General features: G+C 33.3%; 1 protein-coding gene across 1 annotated transcript in view; it reads right to left on the bottom strand.

Moving 5' to 3' along the window:
• The window catches only part of LOC149794017 (integrator complex subunit 10-like), a 65033-nt gene extending 53920 nt beyond the window's left edge, over positions 1-11113 (bottom strand). The window contains exon 1 of the mRNA XM_089967959.1: positions 10964-11113. The gene's annotated coding sequence lies outside the window, so the exon portion shown is untranslated. The remainder of the gene's footprint in view (positions 1-10963) is intronic.
• Between the last annotated feature and the right edge of the window lie 7470 nt (positions 11114-18583).

Genomic DNA, 18583 nt, shown 5'->3' with positions numbered 1-18583 from the left:
ATAGATGTGTTCCCTCTTGCGTGCCGTGATTTCAGTTCAACTGGTCATGCACAAAATTATATTTAAAGTTATTGGTCATCAGTAAGCAACCATTGGTGGTTATTTTGAAGATATCCTTCGAACGTCTAAAGGAATCAATAATGTGCCAATTTTCCCGCCAATTTGCCCAATATTTTGGACATCTGGATGTTTGACAATTTGCTCTACGTTTGGGGCATCTGGGTGGTATTTAGTTACTAGAAATGTAATCAACTCTAATGTGTACTAATTACTGAAAAAAGGTAGTAGGAAATAAAATTAGATAAGCCAAAGTCATTTGACTTTAATTACTGTGACCTTTACAATACATAAAATGGATGGTGAAACATTTGACTTTTAATTGTTCTACTATACATTCCACTAAGCTCTAGTCACACCTCCACGTTGTATCATATACAATATAAATGCATGTTGGCTAACATGATACAACAATTTTGTGTATTGGCTTACTTAAAAGTAAGAACTTTGACCAGATTTTGCACGCATCATGAGCTGCTAAAAGACACACACGTTATGCTATGCGAAGGAAATCTTAACCATATGCTGCAACGTACCCATTTTCCTAATATCGTTGTATAATTTATGACACCAACAATAACACATACTTTGCATATTATTCGTATTTGGATGCAATTGTGATATATTGCTTTGGGTGTTCGTGCAAATGTCTCTTAAATCTTTGACAGAATTAAAGAAACGTTGAAAGTTGCTGGAAGTTTCCTCTCTCATTGATGTCCGGTTATTTAGTTGCTAACACATGAAGGCATTTTGTCCAGCGCAACATATTCTCCGGATGTTGTGGTACCTTTTTAAATGGCTAGAAAGGAATGATATTTATAACATCTTTACAACGATCCTGAAAGACCGGTTACACAAGCATCATTGATTGAGTGGTGGGTACAATCTACACGGGACAACACGCCAATAATATACGCTGAATTGAAAGAAAACAGTAATTGAACAGTTTACCTACCTATTAAACAAGCAAGGTAGAAACGTTGTCTTTTCAGAATGGTCTAAGTTACGTTAATAATTATAATCAGTTGCAGACTGATATTGTTGCCATGAAAGCATAAGAAAAGTGCAACAATGAATACCAATACATTCTGGCATTGATAGAAGTCTTCTCAACTGAGAGTAAAAATGAAAAGGGAAATTACATGCATTAAGCCCTCAGAAAAATTGTCAGAGATAGAAAGACTCAAACGATACGGTGTCTGAAGGAAAACATTTTTTGCAAAAATCAGTAGTTACGGATTTGTTTACAAAGGAAAGTTGTTTGTACTTATGGTCTTGTGTAGTTTACACAGATAAAAAAGAACATGTGGATGAAGGATCCTTCCTAAATGTATCGAGGAAGTATTCAGAATTAGGATTGTAATATTAGTTGATTCGGTTGTTTACAAACCAGAAGATTTAAAGGAGAGTATGCCGAAAGCTTGTTTTACGTAAAAGTGTGACTTAAATACAAACAACAAGATGAAATATACAAAATTGAAAAAAATTATAAAGACCATAAGAATGAATGGTAAAGGTAAAAATACATAATGTTGTTGAAGTTACAGTGTAGCACAGTAAAAGTTTCAACTACAATGTTAGAATAAGTGAAAAGTACAACGACGTTGTTAGGATAATGCAAGGCGTAAGACTGTAATCGACGCCATCTGTTGCCATAATGACACATTACTTTAATGAGCCATTATGACAACAGATGGAACTGTAAGGTTAATCAGCTCTGTGTGTGTGTGTGTGTGTGTGTGTGTGTGTGTGTGTGATTTGAACCTGTAAAGTAGCTTTAACAATTGTTCAGCCATATCGCTACGATGCCTGTATTGTGGCAGTTTGTAGTGTTGTCTGGCACTGGAGCATCTGCCGCAGACATGTAGCTTCATGTCCCACCCAGTCATATTATCCTGACACCAGGCCGACAAGTCCTAACACTAACCTCTTAATGCTGAGCACTAAGCGAGGCAGCAATTAGTACCAGTTGTATAGCTCTTTGGTATAACTCGGTCGGGATTCGAACCCGCGACCTCCCGCATCCGAGGTAGACACTCTAACCATTTAGGCCACAGGAGCGGACTATTTTGTTGCAAACTGAAAGCATGGCAGACAGTCACGGAGTCCAGATTCCACCATCGAACATTGGTTAACTTGCTTGTGGAACACATACTGGTGTTGTGAATTAATTATAACATAAATAAAATCCTGTTGCTTTGGGGTTTTTTGTGTTTTTTATGCAAACTATTATGTGAAGTGCTGAATATACCACATACAACTTCGTTAACAAATTAATATTGACTCGGGAAGTTTATTTCTAAGCAAGATGTCTTGCTAAATATAAAACATTTATAAATTCTATATGATTATCGTATTCACCATGAAGTCCAACGGAAATTTTTTTTTTCTTTTCTACTGAAATTATAGAATACTTGGTATAGAAAATCACATTTCGGATATAGAAATACATATCATAAGTGTTACATTTTTGGTACAAAAAATACATTTAAAATTACAATATTCCGTCAAGCTTACTAACTTCATACAATTCTGGAATTTCTGTCATAAAATATAATGTAAAAATTGAATATCGAATAAATTAACAGTAGCCAAAATGCCTAAAAGTTAAATATTTCAGATTAATACTACCATCATTTGGTAGAAAAAAGCATTTTATAGAATGTTTGACCTAAAATGCTAAAATGTTATGCTCTGTAACCTTAATAATATTTTATTTCTAATTTAATTATTACTGAGGATGAAATTGGTAACGAATTCATCTTTACAATAATCAATTCAATGATTACAAAATACATATAAATTCTTACTAAAGTTGAAACAACCCTTTATATGCAATATTTAACAAATAATAATAATAATAATGAGGACTTTGTATAGCACCTAATCTTTAGAAGCTCTAATCGCTTTCCAACATTAGACAACACATATAACATAAAAACATATGCAATGATATGATTACATGCTGAGAATATTTCAGGTAGGAAACATTATTAGGTCTTTAAGTTTGTTCTTGCAGTCGAAATAAGTGAATATTAAGAGATCTCTTGAATGTGATCACTGTGTCTTTGGCGTCTAAGTTCAGTGGGCAATTCATTCCACGTTGCTGGGCCCTGGTATGCAAAAGAACGCTGTCCATATGTCTGTTTTCATAGTGGGAATAATGAGTATACGATTGTCAGAAGAGGAGCGTAAGTATCTTGCTGGTATGTACACATGGGTGAGGTCGGATAGATATGTTGGACTGGAGTCCGTCAGTGAAACGTAGCACAGAGAACCAACTTTATGTTTGATTCTGGATCGAATGTATAGCCAGTGTATGGTACAGAGCAGCGGGAAGGCATGCTCTGACCGTGTTACTCTAAGTATGATCCAAGCAGCTGTGTTTTGAACTTTTTGAAGTTTTTGGAGTAGATATTGAGATGAACCAGACAGAATCAAATTAAATAATTGATAAAAATACAACAATATTTGAAAGTTTCAAAAGAGACTTGAATCCAATTGTCTCCAGACATTTAAATCTTTCTCATATCTATCCTAAAGAAAATGTTTAAAATTTAGTACGTAGTTCTGTTCTTACCTGTAATGAAAAGCTACGTTTTCGGGATTTTTACGAAAATTTACTAAGCGTAATATAGTATCTTTGTTTTCAAAATATTGTCGCCTGCGTGTGTACTTTTAGCTTCCATTAAACTTCATAGTTCACAGCCTCTCCAAGATTTTATTTTCATAATTGTTATAGCCGCGAACAAATAATAAAAAGCATATGAATATTGTTATGTGTTCATTTAGTGTCATAATCCGATGGGATAATAAATTATCATAAATATTCTCCCGATGCTTTTTCTGTATAAAAAACATCTAACACATGATGCTTTTTTGGGAAGTTATTCACATAATCAGTCCCACTGGAATTCTGTGAATTATTTGGTTCGAACTGGTTGATTTAGATTATGTATGGGTACATGAAGTTAAATAGCTGTTTTGCAAGGCAAGCACTAGCCTGTAGAAATAAAATCGTACTTTTCTGACCAAACAATGCGTCAAATGCATTTTATCAACACTGTCGTCATGCTGACCATTCCTTTCAGCGATGGCCTATCTTTCTAATATATGTCCATTATGTCATACATATGCAGATCAAAAGTCTACATATGACTTTGTTGTTGTGACCTTAACGCTATTTTTCAGTATACGATAAGTTAGTTATACGGTATATCCGGCAGAGGAAGAAACAACGACCCACTCTGTGACGTATTGGCAAGTTTGTTCACATACGACGTGGTGAAGCCAAAGACTGGAACTCTCGCAGACAGAGGTGAGATGTCAGTGATTGGTAAAGGTGAACGGCTCTGACCAATCGGCCACCCGGGGCTACGACACAAATATAAACGAGAGAGTCGAACTTTCAAAACCAGAGTTTATGATTGAAAAGATACCGATGAAAGGTGAAGAGTAGAAACTTCATTTGCAGAAGAATAAATCATGAAAACATTTTACTCTGAACGAAGGAAGCATTTATACTGGCTCATTATTCAGCAAATACTAAGTTCCTGTAGAGACTGTGCAGGTCGGATCTGTTGCTTAGATCTTCATGATTAGAATGTGCATTATACCTCTTCCGTATGAGTATTTTCAGTTTGTTGTTGACATAATGGGATATTAAGATATAGAAATCACGGTACTAATTACGTTCCAATAGTAAACCTATGCAAACACCATGGTATTAAAAATTCAGTAACTTAAAATTTTTGGTGCTCATGATCAAACCTATATTTATCAGTATAGATGAAACCTGGATGTCAGCTTCTGTGTAGAGGAAAGGATATGAGCCGCGGCATTTTCTGGACCTGCATGTATTTGAAACATTTGCTTTCAATTCCGCACCAAAGAGTCAGGTGCTAATTTTAGTAATGAGTTTTCCAAACTCAAGACCATAAAAGGACTGAAATTCCATCAATAAAACAATGTCTCTAATTTTGTTCACTTACAACTAGGATAAGCTCTCAAAAGATTTTTTCCTACAAAATAACGTACATTATTAACCAATCCTGGTCAGCCTAACCCATATATACTTTATTTTAGGTTCACCCATTTTCCAGGCTGGTTCCCATTTTTCCATACCATTAGTTGACATAATGGAACATTATGATATATTGCATCTCGTATTTGCAGTTCGTTGTTGACATAATGGGACATCGAAATATACTGCACCTCGTATTTTCAGTTTGTTGTTGACATAATGGGCCATTGAGATATATTGCATCTCGTATTTTCAGTTTGTTGTTGACATAATGGGACATCAGGATATATTGCGCCTCGTATTCTTAGTTTGTTGTTGACATAATCTGACATCGAAATATATTGCACCTCGTATTTTCAGTTTGTTGTTGACATAATGGGACATTAGGATATATTGCGCCTCGTATTTTTAGTTTGTTGTTGACATAATGGGACATCGAAATATATTGCACCTCGTATTTTCAGTTTGTTGTTGACATAATGGGACATTGAGATATATTGCATCTCGTATTTTCAGTTTGTTGTTGACATAATGGGACATTGAGATATACTACATCTCGTATTTTGCGTGTGTGTGTGTGTGTGTGTGTGTGTGTGTGTGTGCATGTACATGCATGCGTGTGTGTGTGTGTGTGTGTGTGTGTGTGTTTATACAAAGAAAACAATGAAACTGTCCATACTGGATAAGAGATTGCTTGGGCAGATGTTACTTTATATGCAATCCATGTTACGATGAGTAAGTAACTAAATACATCTTATTTTGCACAACAAAATAACAACCTCTGACATTGACTGATAACAGAAATGCAGATGTGTTTAGAATACAACAAAAAAGAGCTCTGAATATATTTGGAGACATTACTTAATCTTCAGTCATTGGAATCTGAACTGAAGAGGAAGCAGGTGTTTTTGTTGTCATGCACAGGTGACAACAGTCCCAAATAATAATAAATAAATAATCTCCTTTATGAGGTTGGAGATAAACATTCAGTAGAATTTACATGAAATGTTACGGTGAAGTTTGAGCTAACAGTATTAATTCTTAATTTCATTTGCTTGATATGGGATGGTAAACAAAGAAAGGGGATAAAGTCCCAGAATTTAACATGACGATAAAGTAATTGAGGACAAGGGTTGCATATAATGCATTTTATCCCTTGCAACAGTGCCATGATGTACTATAGCAGTATACAGGCTGACTGCTGACCAGTGTACAGATTTTTCAGAAATGTGGACAAAATGAAATTGCTTTAGAAACTGCCATTTCAGTTGCACTTTTGCTTCCTTGTCTTTCAAAACTTTCCATAGAACTGAAAAAATTTAAAAACATTTTGTAATAATAAGAAATAGTAATAACTTTATTTATTGAGGGTAACACTGAATAAATTCATCTTCCATAAGTCCCCCATCAATTCTAATAAAACGGAGTATAAAAAAATCAAGCAAGCTGAAGAATGGATTACAGGAGAAGACTATAAAAATTACAGGTACCTCATTATTTTGTGTGGCCATCTTTATCAATTTCTTCGATGATTTCCGAAGAAGAAAAAACTTATTTTCCTTAATGAATACAGACTGAAGCAAGGATTTGCCCAATATTCATGCCGTCAGTGTGTGTATATGACCTGCCGAAAGTTTAGGCTCACCCATTTCCAGGCTGGTTCCCATTTTTCTATACCATTAGTTGACATAATGGAACATTAAGATATATATTGTATCTCGTATTTTCATTTTGTTGTTGACATAATGGGACATTGAGATATATTGCACCTCGTATTTTCATTTTGTTGTTGACATAATGGGACATTGAGATATATTGCATCTCGTATTTTTAGCTTGTTGTTGACATAATGGGACATTAGGATATATTGCACCTCGCGTATTGTTAACAACCAGCTTGCAATTTTCATTACTCTACTTTGTAACTATTAGAATGTTCACGTCTTACCTTGTGTAAAATTAAACGGTGTGTTATAAAGTAAAATCTGTCAATTGTGGTGACACAATTTAGAGTCGAAAAGACAACAAAGAATGTTCACATGTGTATTATTAAAAATTAACAAAGAATCAATCGCATGTAATCTAAAAACTAGAAATTGCATTATTGTAATATCACGCCTAAAAACAATTCAGTACTAAATATTGGCAAATGTAAAGATGCCTTCTAGAATGTGAATCCTACAAACACAGAAAAATGCAAAACAGAATAATATAATTAAAATATACGGCATAGAACTAATAGAAAATACAAATAGAATAATGTAGGATAGAGTATACAATATAGAATAAAAGAAAATCATACATATAATTATGGCGATAATCTTCCTCCATAAATTAGAGGGTAGTTGTTCAGAGTTTAAGTTACAAATACATGGTGTGAAAATGAAGCAGTCAATACTAATAGATTGTTACGGAAACGAGAAATGTGTTAGGCACATTAAGGCAACATAATCCAAGCAATGACAGTTTAGTAATTGTATCCTTTAAGACTTGATTCGCAATTGTTTAGATTAAGCAAATGCTTTCTAAGAACCAAACTCAGCAAGGAGCATTAACGAAAGAGGATGAATAATCGAAAAAACGATAGAACTGTTGGGATTAAGTTGCTAACTTGGTGGATTCAGTATATCAGATTTACGATTTATAACAAGTATGTCTACCACGTAACATAACAGGACATACACATGCCGATTGGCTGCCATTTTTTTAATTTAGCAGACGGTTCAGTTAAAGGACTTAAAGCTTCTTTCCTTAATCCAAAGGCTAACGAATATGACATTCAGTGTCTCACAGTTTGCTTGATCATTGGCTACACTCCTATTAATATTCGTAACTTTTTATGGTCTCTTGTAAATTGTCAAGGTTCATAATAATGCGAGGTCAATTATTGCTTCTCTCTAGGGCCTCATTTGGAGTCTAGACTGGTTTGTTGTATTTTAATGACCTATCTTTAGTTCTAGAACACTTAAAGTGTCCTTTATTTCCTGATGGCGATAAGTTGTACACCTTTAGCTAAAATATTGTATCTTTTGTAAGACGCAGACATAAATAGTATTGTGAACTTTGATCCAATCACCAATCTCTTTGGACTTAATAAATTAAATAGTTCAACGAATGTTTTTTGCAATTGTCTTTTAAATCTGGTTTGGATTAATAATTTATATGAGCAGGTCCGCACACAATGATAACCTACCAACATTCGAGAGTAGGAGAATAACTGTTGACTTTGTAATCCTGTTTGAATGTACAAACGGTCATTTTGACTGCCCTTATATAGTCAGTCAATATTTTACAATATTGCAAGTGGAATTTCTGACACACAATTATTCTTTTATTGCACACAGATTTTTTCGGAACGTCAGAAAACACAGCCATTTTAATGCAGCAAGTTTTAGTAAGAACACAACATAGATATTATCATTACCAATGTCGTATATTGAACAAAAGTCTATAATTCCTGGATAGACAAATACACCAGTTCCTATCGGCTGTTATTGTATGTGTACAGATGCATGATATTAACTTAAATATACCATACAGTATGTTGTTTCAAGTGTTCATCCGTTCAGAAACACAATCAGCACCTGTTTTAAATGGGCAAAGTTCCTGACTTTGTTACTTTTGCTGTGATAATTTATGTCAATAGGTTTTTGGGTCTGTATAATTAACGAAATAAATATGTATCTTCATTAATGTTACGAACCTATGGTCTTAAACAAAGTAACAGAAAAGAGCGAAAAGATGTTTTGTAAAATTCAACAAACACTTTATTACCCTAAAATACAAGGTGAAAATGTATTTTAAAAAAACAACTTACTTTATTGCGAATTAAATCAAAAATATTCATAGAATTATTAACACAAATCCTACTGATTTTTGTTCTGAATACATTTTAGTGGTATTCCAAAATAAATCCACCGCTGGACGTGTAGATGTGCCTGAGGTGGCCTGATAGGTAATGATGTGCAAACGGTCTTTTGTCGAATCTCAATAATAATATCCAATAATATATCCTTATCTGAATTTCACCACAGATCCAAGACTGTACTTAGTAAAATAGTATTTTAGATGAGTACTTTGTACTTCCAGTTAATACATAAGTTGAATAAATTAATTCCAGCATAATATCCGACATTGTTGAAAGAATAAATAATATTTCCCGTATGTGCTCCTCTATCTGACCTAAATAATAATTAGCGTTTACTAAAAAATAAAACTAATGGAGAATTTCGTTCTAGAAGGTTCCAAATATTTACGAGATGAAATCGCAGTTATGATTAGAAGGACTGTTACTTAAATTATAATAAAGAACATGGTAAACACAAATGTCCTTGACTTAGATCAAGATAACATTCTTAATATTTATCCTTCAGTCAGAAAAAGGTAAACAATGTTGTTAACAAAACTTTTACTGATTTTGGACAAAGTCAGCTACAAAATATAATTTTACGTAACACAGAATATCATGAAATAAAAAATATTTTAAAAAATGCAAATTAAATATGCATAACAAAACTAAATATTGTTGTCAAATATCTTGTAAAGCATGCGGTTCATTTCAGAGATTTGTAAACAAAGTAGGCACAGCTAAAAACATTTTATAATTATTTTGTTTTTCCTTTTTCTTAATGCATGCTTTTTTATTTCAAGTATAGTATGCAAGGGAAATAACTCTTAAATACATAATAAAACACTAGTTTACTTACGTCCCTTTGACCATGTTCATGTTGGGAAAAATAGTCACAGAGTCAAAATTTAGATCCTAGTATCGCTAAGAAATGCACGGTTTAAACACTCTTGTGATGATTCGTTTTTGTAAATGTATATGTGAGCCAAAAGCCACGCGTATTATATACCGTTGAGCTCGATCCAGCAGTCTTGCTCCCCACTAAATATGTTTGTAAAAAAGAGTGTCATTCTCTTGACAATTGCTCCCCCCCCCCCCCCCCATTAAAATCGTGATCTTCAACGTAATGGAGATTTGAGGTAGATCAGTATGTGGCCATGTTATGTGGACCTTTAGATTCGCCAGTCAAATTAAGGCCCTCACATTTAAATATATTATATATTTCGCATGCTTAAAATGCATACACATTACACACCTTTGATCTCTGTGCATCGGAAAGAATATGATTTTACATTATTTGAACCTAACTGGAGCCGTCCCAAGTATAAAGGCGTATCAAGCGTGTGATAGCATAAACTATATTTTGACGTAAATCATTACATTATGATTTTAATTTAAAAAAATGAACAACTATCAAAACAAATGAATGATAAATATATATCTTCTTTAAAATCCTAAACCCTGCAAACAGAAATGTCATTTCTTTTATAATAAGAACCTTCTTGTTTTGGGACCGCTCAATGGATCTAGGTACCGCCAGCGCTTGAAAAACAGGGTTACTCTGGACTATCAGGAGCAGTCTAATTCGTTCATATGCACCTTGTTCTGTCCTCCGTATAACATTATCAAACACCCACGCAAGCAAACACACATACTTACGTATATATATATATATATATATATATATATATATATATATATATATATACCATTTATTAACAAATAGAGATAAACAGTTTTAGTAACATTAGTATTATGTATAATACATGCTTATTAGAAGAAAAGAAAATAAATTACACAAAAAAAAAAAAAAAAAATACAAAGATAAATGTAATCAACATATACACTAGTATAATCTTTATAGCTGTGTATATATATGGCGAATAACATTCCATTCAAATGCACTGGATCCAGCAATGAATCACGTGTGTAAGGGATTTATTAAGATAAATGCAATAAACTGACAACGAACAGTGCAAAACTAGTATCTAACTAGCCCGAGCGCTTGTAACAAGATCCGGATCAGGATGTCCTTACCTGAACTTCTTGTCTTCTTTTTTTAATCTGCTTTGAATGCTGGTTGAAATATCCTGGACCGGGAAGGGAGACAAAGTATGTATGTTGCAGCTAAGAATTGAACCCGGTCTGCTCGCATTCTGACGAACATACCAGTAAACTAAAAGGTCCAGACAGATTGCCACAGTCAGACTTTGTTTTCCCTCCTGGTACATTTTAGGAGTTTGTCTGACTTTCAGTAGCTAGTGGCCCTGTGGAGAATATGGGTAAACCGCTCTGAAAAGCGAATCTGCGTGACATTCGAGGACGACATCATGGTAAGAGGGAAATGGGTGTAGCGGTCTAGGTATCTGAGGTCACTTTATATACAGTGTAAATGGTCCAGATCTACTAATCAAGTTCGATTCCCGACTGCAGCAATTATAAATTTTTCCATCTCCACTTACATTCCTTTAGCTATTTCATATGTTAGACTTTGCTTAATTGAAGAAAAAAGATGCATTGTGTATGAAGTTTTGTGAACTGAGCTTATAAATTACCGCGACCAATTCAAAATGACTTTCCTTCCACCCCCACCCCTAACTCCGACGTGGAATAAATTATGTGTTGTGCATACTAATCGCCAAAGTAAACAAAAAGGAATAGAATGCAGCTTGAGTCCTTTTTATTTATAATATGTGTTAGGGCTGACAAATCTCTTCCATCACACACATTGGAACATTTGGATTTTACTGTGTCTTATGATCCTTGTAAACGAGTATTTCTGAATCATAATTAATAATATAACGAAATTTGCAATAAGCTTAAATCGTGTACTTCGGTTTCTATTAAGAATTCACACGTCATATTTGTTTTCGGGGAAAACCATGTCTTTTCTTCAATGTGAAGTGTTTAGATGGACATAATTTTGTGTTTTCTACTTTGCTAAGAATATTCGAGAATTCACACTCAAAAAGAATTCTAGGTAGAATATAAATTTATATTGGCTTGCTATTGCGATAGTTGTTCCTGAAGAAAATATACATGTACCATTTCACCAACTTACCAGGAATGTGCTGAAAAATGGTTGGAGAACGTAGCTGCCGAGTTTCATGATGGTACACGCTAATGTAACTAACCTAACGTATCGAACGCTTCCAAATATGAGAAATTTGGAAATCTAATACATTAATACATCCTTAACAAAGCTGTACTCGACTAACCAACACAACTAGCACTGGGCTTTTCAATTTCATGCGGTCTAGCGCTTTGTTTCGTCAGTACACACACAAACACACATACACACACAAACAGACAAACACACACACACACACACACACACACAATTGGTTTACTCTAGCAGCATCATGTCCCAGTCACATTATCCTGACACCATGCCGACTAGTCACTAACACTAACCTCTTAATGACGAGCCCCAAGCGAGGCAGCTGTTAGCACAATTTTTATAAGTCTTTGGTATGACTCGGCCGGGGTTCGAACCCATGACCTCCCCGCTGCGGAGTCGGGCGCTCTAACCACTAGGCCACCGGAGCGGTGAGGTTAAACTGAAGTAACCAGATGTGATATAACAGTAAATAATAATGAAAAATGTAGGAACCAGTATGTACAGACAGATATGAACAACTCACAGAAACATATTCTATTTTGAAAACAAAAAACAAGACTACATTTAACCTGGAAGAAAGCAAAGTTGATCTGAGTATTGGAAAAAAGATTCAACGTATTTACACACGGGATACATATATATCCGATCCAGATCATCCATATAAATCACACTGCACTTTACTGTAATAAACTGCAAATGCTCAAGTTTAAATTAAGGTGTATGGACATAATAAATGAAAAAAAAGGAGAAATACACACATGGATAAATCAGCAAAAAACCTAAACTGATACCTATGGACGCTTTGGGTATAATCCCACATATTAATTAAATCATGCAAATGTGTAGACAAGTTTCTCAACATCACACACACACACACACACACGCGCGCGCGCGCGCGCGTTTTAGAATAAAAAAAAATAGAAAACAATTTCCCCGGGTTTCCTCACTGGTTGTACTGGAAAAAGATATTCTATATCTTAATTATTGTTCAAAGAACTTTTAATTCCCTTTATTGTGTTGTATGATTGATGGGCGTGATATGAGTTATAGAGTATACAACTTGGCCTTACTTCAGACGTACACCTATATAAAAAAAACATACTAGCTCCGCTTCGTCATTTTTACTTCCATGGATTTAAGAGGTAAATCGTAAATAAAAGAGCCGATAACTTATTTTTAAATTTCATATATTTGGTAGTTCATTCATTGTACTTTTAAATGCTGGTATTTTCTGGTGTGGCAAGATTAATTTACCTTATTTTAATAACAGCAAAATATAGTGTACTTTAGATTAATTCGTCTGATTTGTTTTAGCAAAATTGAGCAGACATTTTAGTTACAATTTCCACAAGTACAATATCCCAAGAAATTTTAGCCACAGTAAAATTAAGGTAACATAGAGGTATACCAACATTCTCTTCGTTGTACATGTTGCAAATGTAAACGACTTCACCTTAGACCCGAAACTTTCTCAACAGTTCATAATATCTGTAGGGCGCCACCAGATCCACATGGAATAACACAACCCTACTTCTTGTCACCACTTCGAAGTTTGATGCCTACATCCTACTACTCCATACGATCTAGTAACCAACCACATCCAACATACGATCATTTGAAAGTTTCGTTCGCTTTGGTCATGTGATTCAACCCGAAAAACTATCCGCGGTTGGTTTGTTTGTTTGCTTGTTTGTTTGTTTATGTCTGATCACGCATTAAAAGAACTGAAAAGTAAATCCACTACAACAGGTAATTTTAAATATTTTTGTCTGTTATATAGAGATGCTCGCTTCTTGAGTGTACGTGATAGTCAATGACAAATTAATGGGAGCTTGGCTATTGTTTTAAAACTTGTGTTGGTTGTGTTTTTAAAGAGAATTATATGAATAGTAACAAGCCGATTTGGACCAGAGCTGATTCGGACCATGCTTATTGGTTGGTCCTACATATCTAGCTGATTCGAGCCGGGTTGATTCGGTCCATTTGAAATATTATTAAGTTTCGTCTGGGACTTAAATGTGATAAATACATTTGTTAAAATATGATATTTCTCATTACTTCCCAGCTACCTTGAGCAGTGCATATAACGAAACAAAAGCCGATTGTATGCGTGATAATGGGGCTGTTATATAATGAAATGAAAACACATAAGACTGTTTATCTGGCATCAGCAATTTAGTAGCGACATGTTTTTAAAGCACCCCATTCACCTTTGTGCAAAATTTGGATAGTTTATTTAATTGAGAAACAATAAAATTACAAACACTGTGGAAAACGTAAAATAAGGTATTACGACTCAATGGTCTTATACTAAGTAACAGGAAAGAGCGAAAACCAACATGTAAAATTTAACCAACAATTTATTTTCTTAAAAAACATAGTAAAAATTGAAAAGGAATCTACAGTAGTGTAAATTAAACCCCAAATAGACAAAAAAGTTATATCACCTGGCCTAATGAATACAGTTCTAATTAAATTCCAGTGGTGTTCTAAAAAGCTTCAGCTCTAAATGCCTTGATGTGCCTGTAGTGGCCTATAGTAGCCTGTATTGTGGAGATGTGCCAACAGTCTTTTGATGAGTCACAATAATATGACCCAAGATGTTCTTGCCTGAAATCACTATAATTCCAAGTTAATGTTTCTGTCCAAGAATATTATTGAGAAATACTTTGCATTTCCAGTGAATAATAATTTTAATATATAATTCCACCCAGAATGATTCTGCTTAATGTACTAAAGCAAGAATGAGCAATTTCTCAAGTAAACAAGATTATATAACAAACTAAGACACAAAAGTAAAACCAAAATGAGGCTTGAAAGTTCATTTCTAGAAAATGTCTAAACTGTCAGCAATATAGAGTCGATTACTAACATTATAATAGAGAATGTCTAAAACATCAGGTAGACCAGGATTTTGTTATGGGGAATTACAATGTCTTTGACTCAGACCCATATAAACATGTTTATTTCTATTGGTAGTTAACTGAATATTTAATCCACACTCACAGAGAAATATTAACTATGTATTTATGTTGTTTACAAAATAAATGAACTTGATTTCGGACAAGGTCAAGTACTCAAAACAATAATGCATAAAATATAATCTTGGAGAAAAAAGCAACTAACAAACAATACAAAGTATGTATACATAACATAGGGCTCTTGCATTAATTTTGTTTTGCTATACACATTGGTCTTAGTATGGTCATGCGTCTGTTAGATTTATTTAGAATATATATATATATATATATATATATATATATATATATATATATATATATATATATATATATATATATATATATATATATATATATATTCTGAACATTACATTATATAATTAGCACATATAGACTAAAAAGATTTTTTCCATACAATATCAAACGTCTATATTCTGATAATTTTGTGGACATCGAAAAAACTGAAATAAACAAAATGATAACAAAACAAAAATAGTGGTGTTGAAAGATGAAATATAGTTTAGGAGTCTTTCTCTGAAGCACAGTTTGGTCTGAGTATGTCAATACCTTTAATATATGTATATATATTTAACGTTATACTTTGTGTTGCACAATATAATAGTACTAAATAGAACTTATGAACTAAAAAGTGAAAATTGGTGTCTATATTCTCTTAATTTTGTGGACCTCGTAATATGAAACATATTTTACTAATCTTTCTTTAAGGGCCGTATGTTAATTTTGTTCTCTGTGTTAATAAATAATGTACTATTTAATGTTATGCAAATTAATTAACAAGGAAATAAATAGGTGCAGTTAATTTGTTTTCGTATCAATACGCTAATTTTCGATTACTTGTTTCTTGTTGATAAATACTACTCTGAGTAGGTTAATGTCTTTATTAAAATAGATTTATGTGGAATATTTATTTATACTAAATAATCCCTATCTTCAAAAACTACAAATAGAGTGAAATCTATGTACAAAAACTGCAGATAAAGTACTAAATAAACCCTATGTACAAAAACTGCAAACAAAGTACTAAATAAACCCTATGTAGAACAACTACAAATAAGGTACTAAATAAACCCCATGTACAGAAACTACAAATAAAGCACTAGAAATCTATGTACAAAAATTACAAATAAGATACTAAATAAACCCTATGTACAAAAACTACAAATAAAGTACTAAAAAGAATCTATGTACAAAAACTACAAATAAGGTACTAAATAAACCTTATGTACAAAAACTTTAAATAAAGAATTAAATAAATCCTATGTACAAAGACTACAAGTAAAATACTAAATAAACCACATGTACAAAAATAAAGTGCTATATAAACCCAATATTCAAATACAATGAGCACCCTGAGTAATTTTCATTAGCTGAATTTATACTGGATTTTTTTATGAATGGATATTATTATTGAAAGCGGATATTGCATAATAGCAAAAATAAAAAATAGCATATTATTATTTAAAATAATTCGATGTATATAATATAGCAATTGAGAAACTAATATGGTCTAGGAATGCTGGCACGTAACTTCAGTAGCAGACTGGTGGAAGTCAGCATCTCAGCGTAGGACTTCGACAGTGAAATCGGTCGTCCCCGGTACTTCCTCGTGTGTTTACGTTGGTATCTCCTGGGTTTACCCTCGGATACCGCCTTAATTTAAATTACCATCTTTTATTTATTAAATTGTTTTATTATTGCGTCCATAATTAATTTTACTGCAAACACTAGCAGTGGGGTCATATGACCATGAACTGGCAAAACCCGTTTGATCAACGCCACTTTAATTAAAGCACTGTTAATGTCATTTGCTAATTTGCTGAATTTAATACCATATTTTATCACAAAATATAATTCTGATTTGCAATAACTTTGGGATCCTTGGTTACATAAAAGTTTTATTATATTATATATGTATTTAATATACAAAAATATGTATTCAGATATCAATATTTAATTGATTTAGTGCGTGCTTTAAATTAAATGTTTTCAAAAGTTAAATAGTTTAAAATCAAAATGAATTAGTTTACTGGTTCGAGATTTGACTCAGAAGACAACAATTCAAAAATAACATAAGATAAACATTTAATGATAACGGCGAAGGATTTTATATTATAATTTTTCTCATCAGTAAGACTCAAAATAATTTTTTTAGGGGTGGGGTAAATATAATGCGAAGAAGGATCATTATCATTAGAAATCATTAAATACATTGGGTCAATTTATATGCATTACTACCTGATACTGGCCTGGTTTAGGGAGAGTTATTTTCTTCATTGAAACATTGGAAAGTTATTTTGGTTACACAATCTAAATGCGATAGCTCAAATCAATTTTGCTCTGATTTTAGCAAGAAATTTGCTAACACCTATCCGGTGTGAATGTGAAAGCTGAATATCAACATTTTACATAACTTTACTATGCTTGCGAAAACAGTGATAACTACTAAAATAAATCAGGTATGTGTGTTGCATTGCTTGCTAGTTGTTTACTTTTCTTTCTTTTTTTTAATATTTTACATGGTTCGAATCAGCCGGGCATTTGGGCCGAATCAGCCATGGTCCGAATCAGCCATGGTCAGCATCGGCCATCATTCATACGAATTGTTATAATTATAAAATCAAAGCGTATTGTGCCATATGCTGGAACTTTTGTTTATTTTATCCGAATTTTGTTTGCATCAGAAGTGCCAAATTAGAGGATAATGGTTTTAATATTACTTTGAAACATTTACAGATTATTGGTTGTGGCCACGGGTGAAAGATTTGTCTTAAGCTTTAGCCAATACTGGTCATAGCCATCACACCTCGGTCCGCCTGGGTTTGTTCAAAAGCTTGTCAGTAGCTTCATCTGGGTCAGTGGTTCAGTCAGGGGGTTTCGGCATAGATTATCGTGTGCTGCGAAACTGCGTAGAATTCACAAGAAAAAGTAGTCATTTCAGTATTTCAGAAATCAAGCGGGACAGTCAACTCTCCGTAGTATGTCCAAGTAAAAAAAAAACAAAAATGGTATTATTTTAATTCCATCGTCCTTTTCTGATGGTTGCTAAGCCATTATGTATTTGTGAATGCTGGCTGATTCGGCTGAAATAACTTCTAATTCGACGCACAATGCCAGCCTGATTCGACACAAAATTCCAGGCTGTTTCAGATCATGTGAAATATTAACGGAAAACAATGGCACACACATACCTGATTTATTTTAGCAGCTATTACTGTTTTCGCAAACACAGTGTGGGAATGTAAAAGGTCGATTTTCATCATTATAAATTTATATCAGATGGCTATGAAAACACTTCAAGCCGAGATCAGAATAAAATAGATATGAGTTTTGATTTTTTTCCCAAATAATTTTCTAATGTTTAAGTAAAGAAAATATATAATATTAAGTTTTCATAAATCATGAAAATATCCAAACTACCAAACTGACCCAATGAATTTCTTGATTTCTAATGCAAATGGTGCATTCTTAGCATATGTTTACAAAAATAAATTGTATAAAAAGTTCTCGAGGAGTAAAACGATAGTATGACGCACTTCGCTGTCATCAGTTTTATAT

The sequence above is a fragment of the Sinohyriopsis cumingii genome, chromosome 8 (genome assembly GCF_028554795.1).
Source record: "Sinohyriopsis cumingii isolate HCF-2022 chromosome 8, ASM2855479v2, whole genome shotgun sequence".
Lineage (NCBI taxonomy): Eukaryota > Metazoa > Mollusca > Bivalvia > Unionida > Unionidae > Sinohyriopsis > Sinohyriopsis cumingii.
This window is presented reverse-complemented; position numbering and strand designations above follow the sequence as displayed.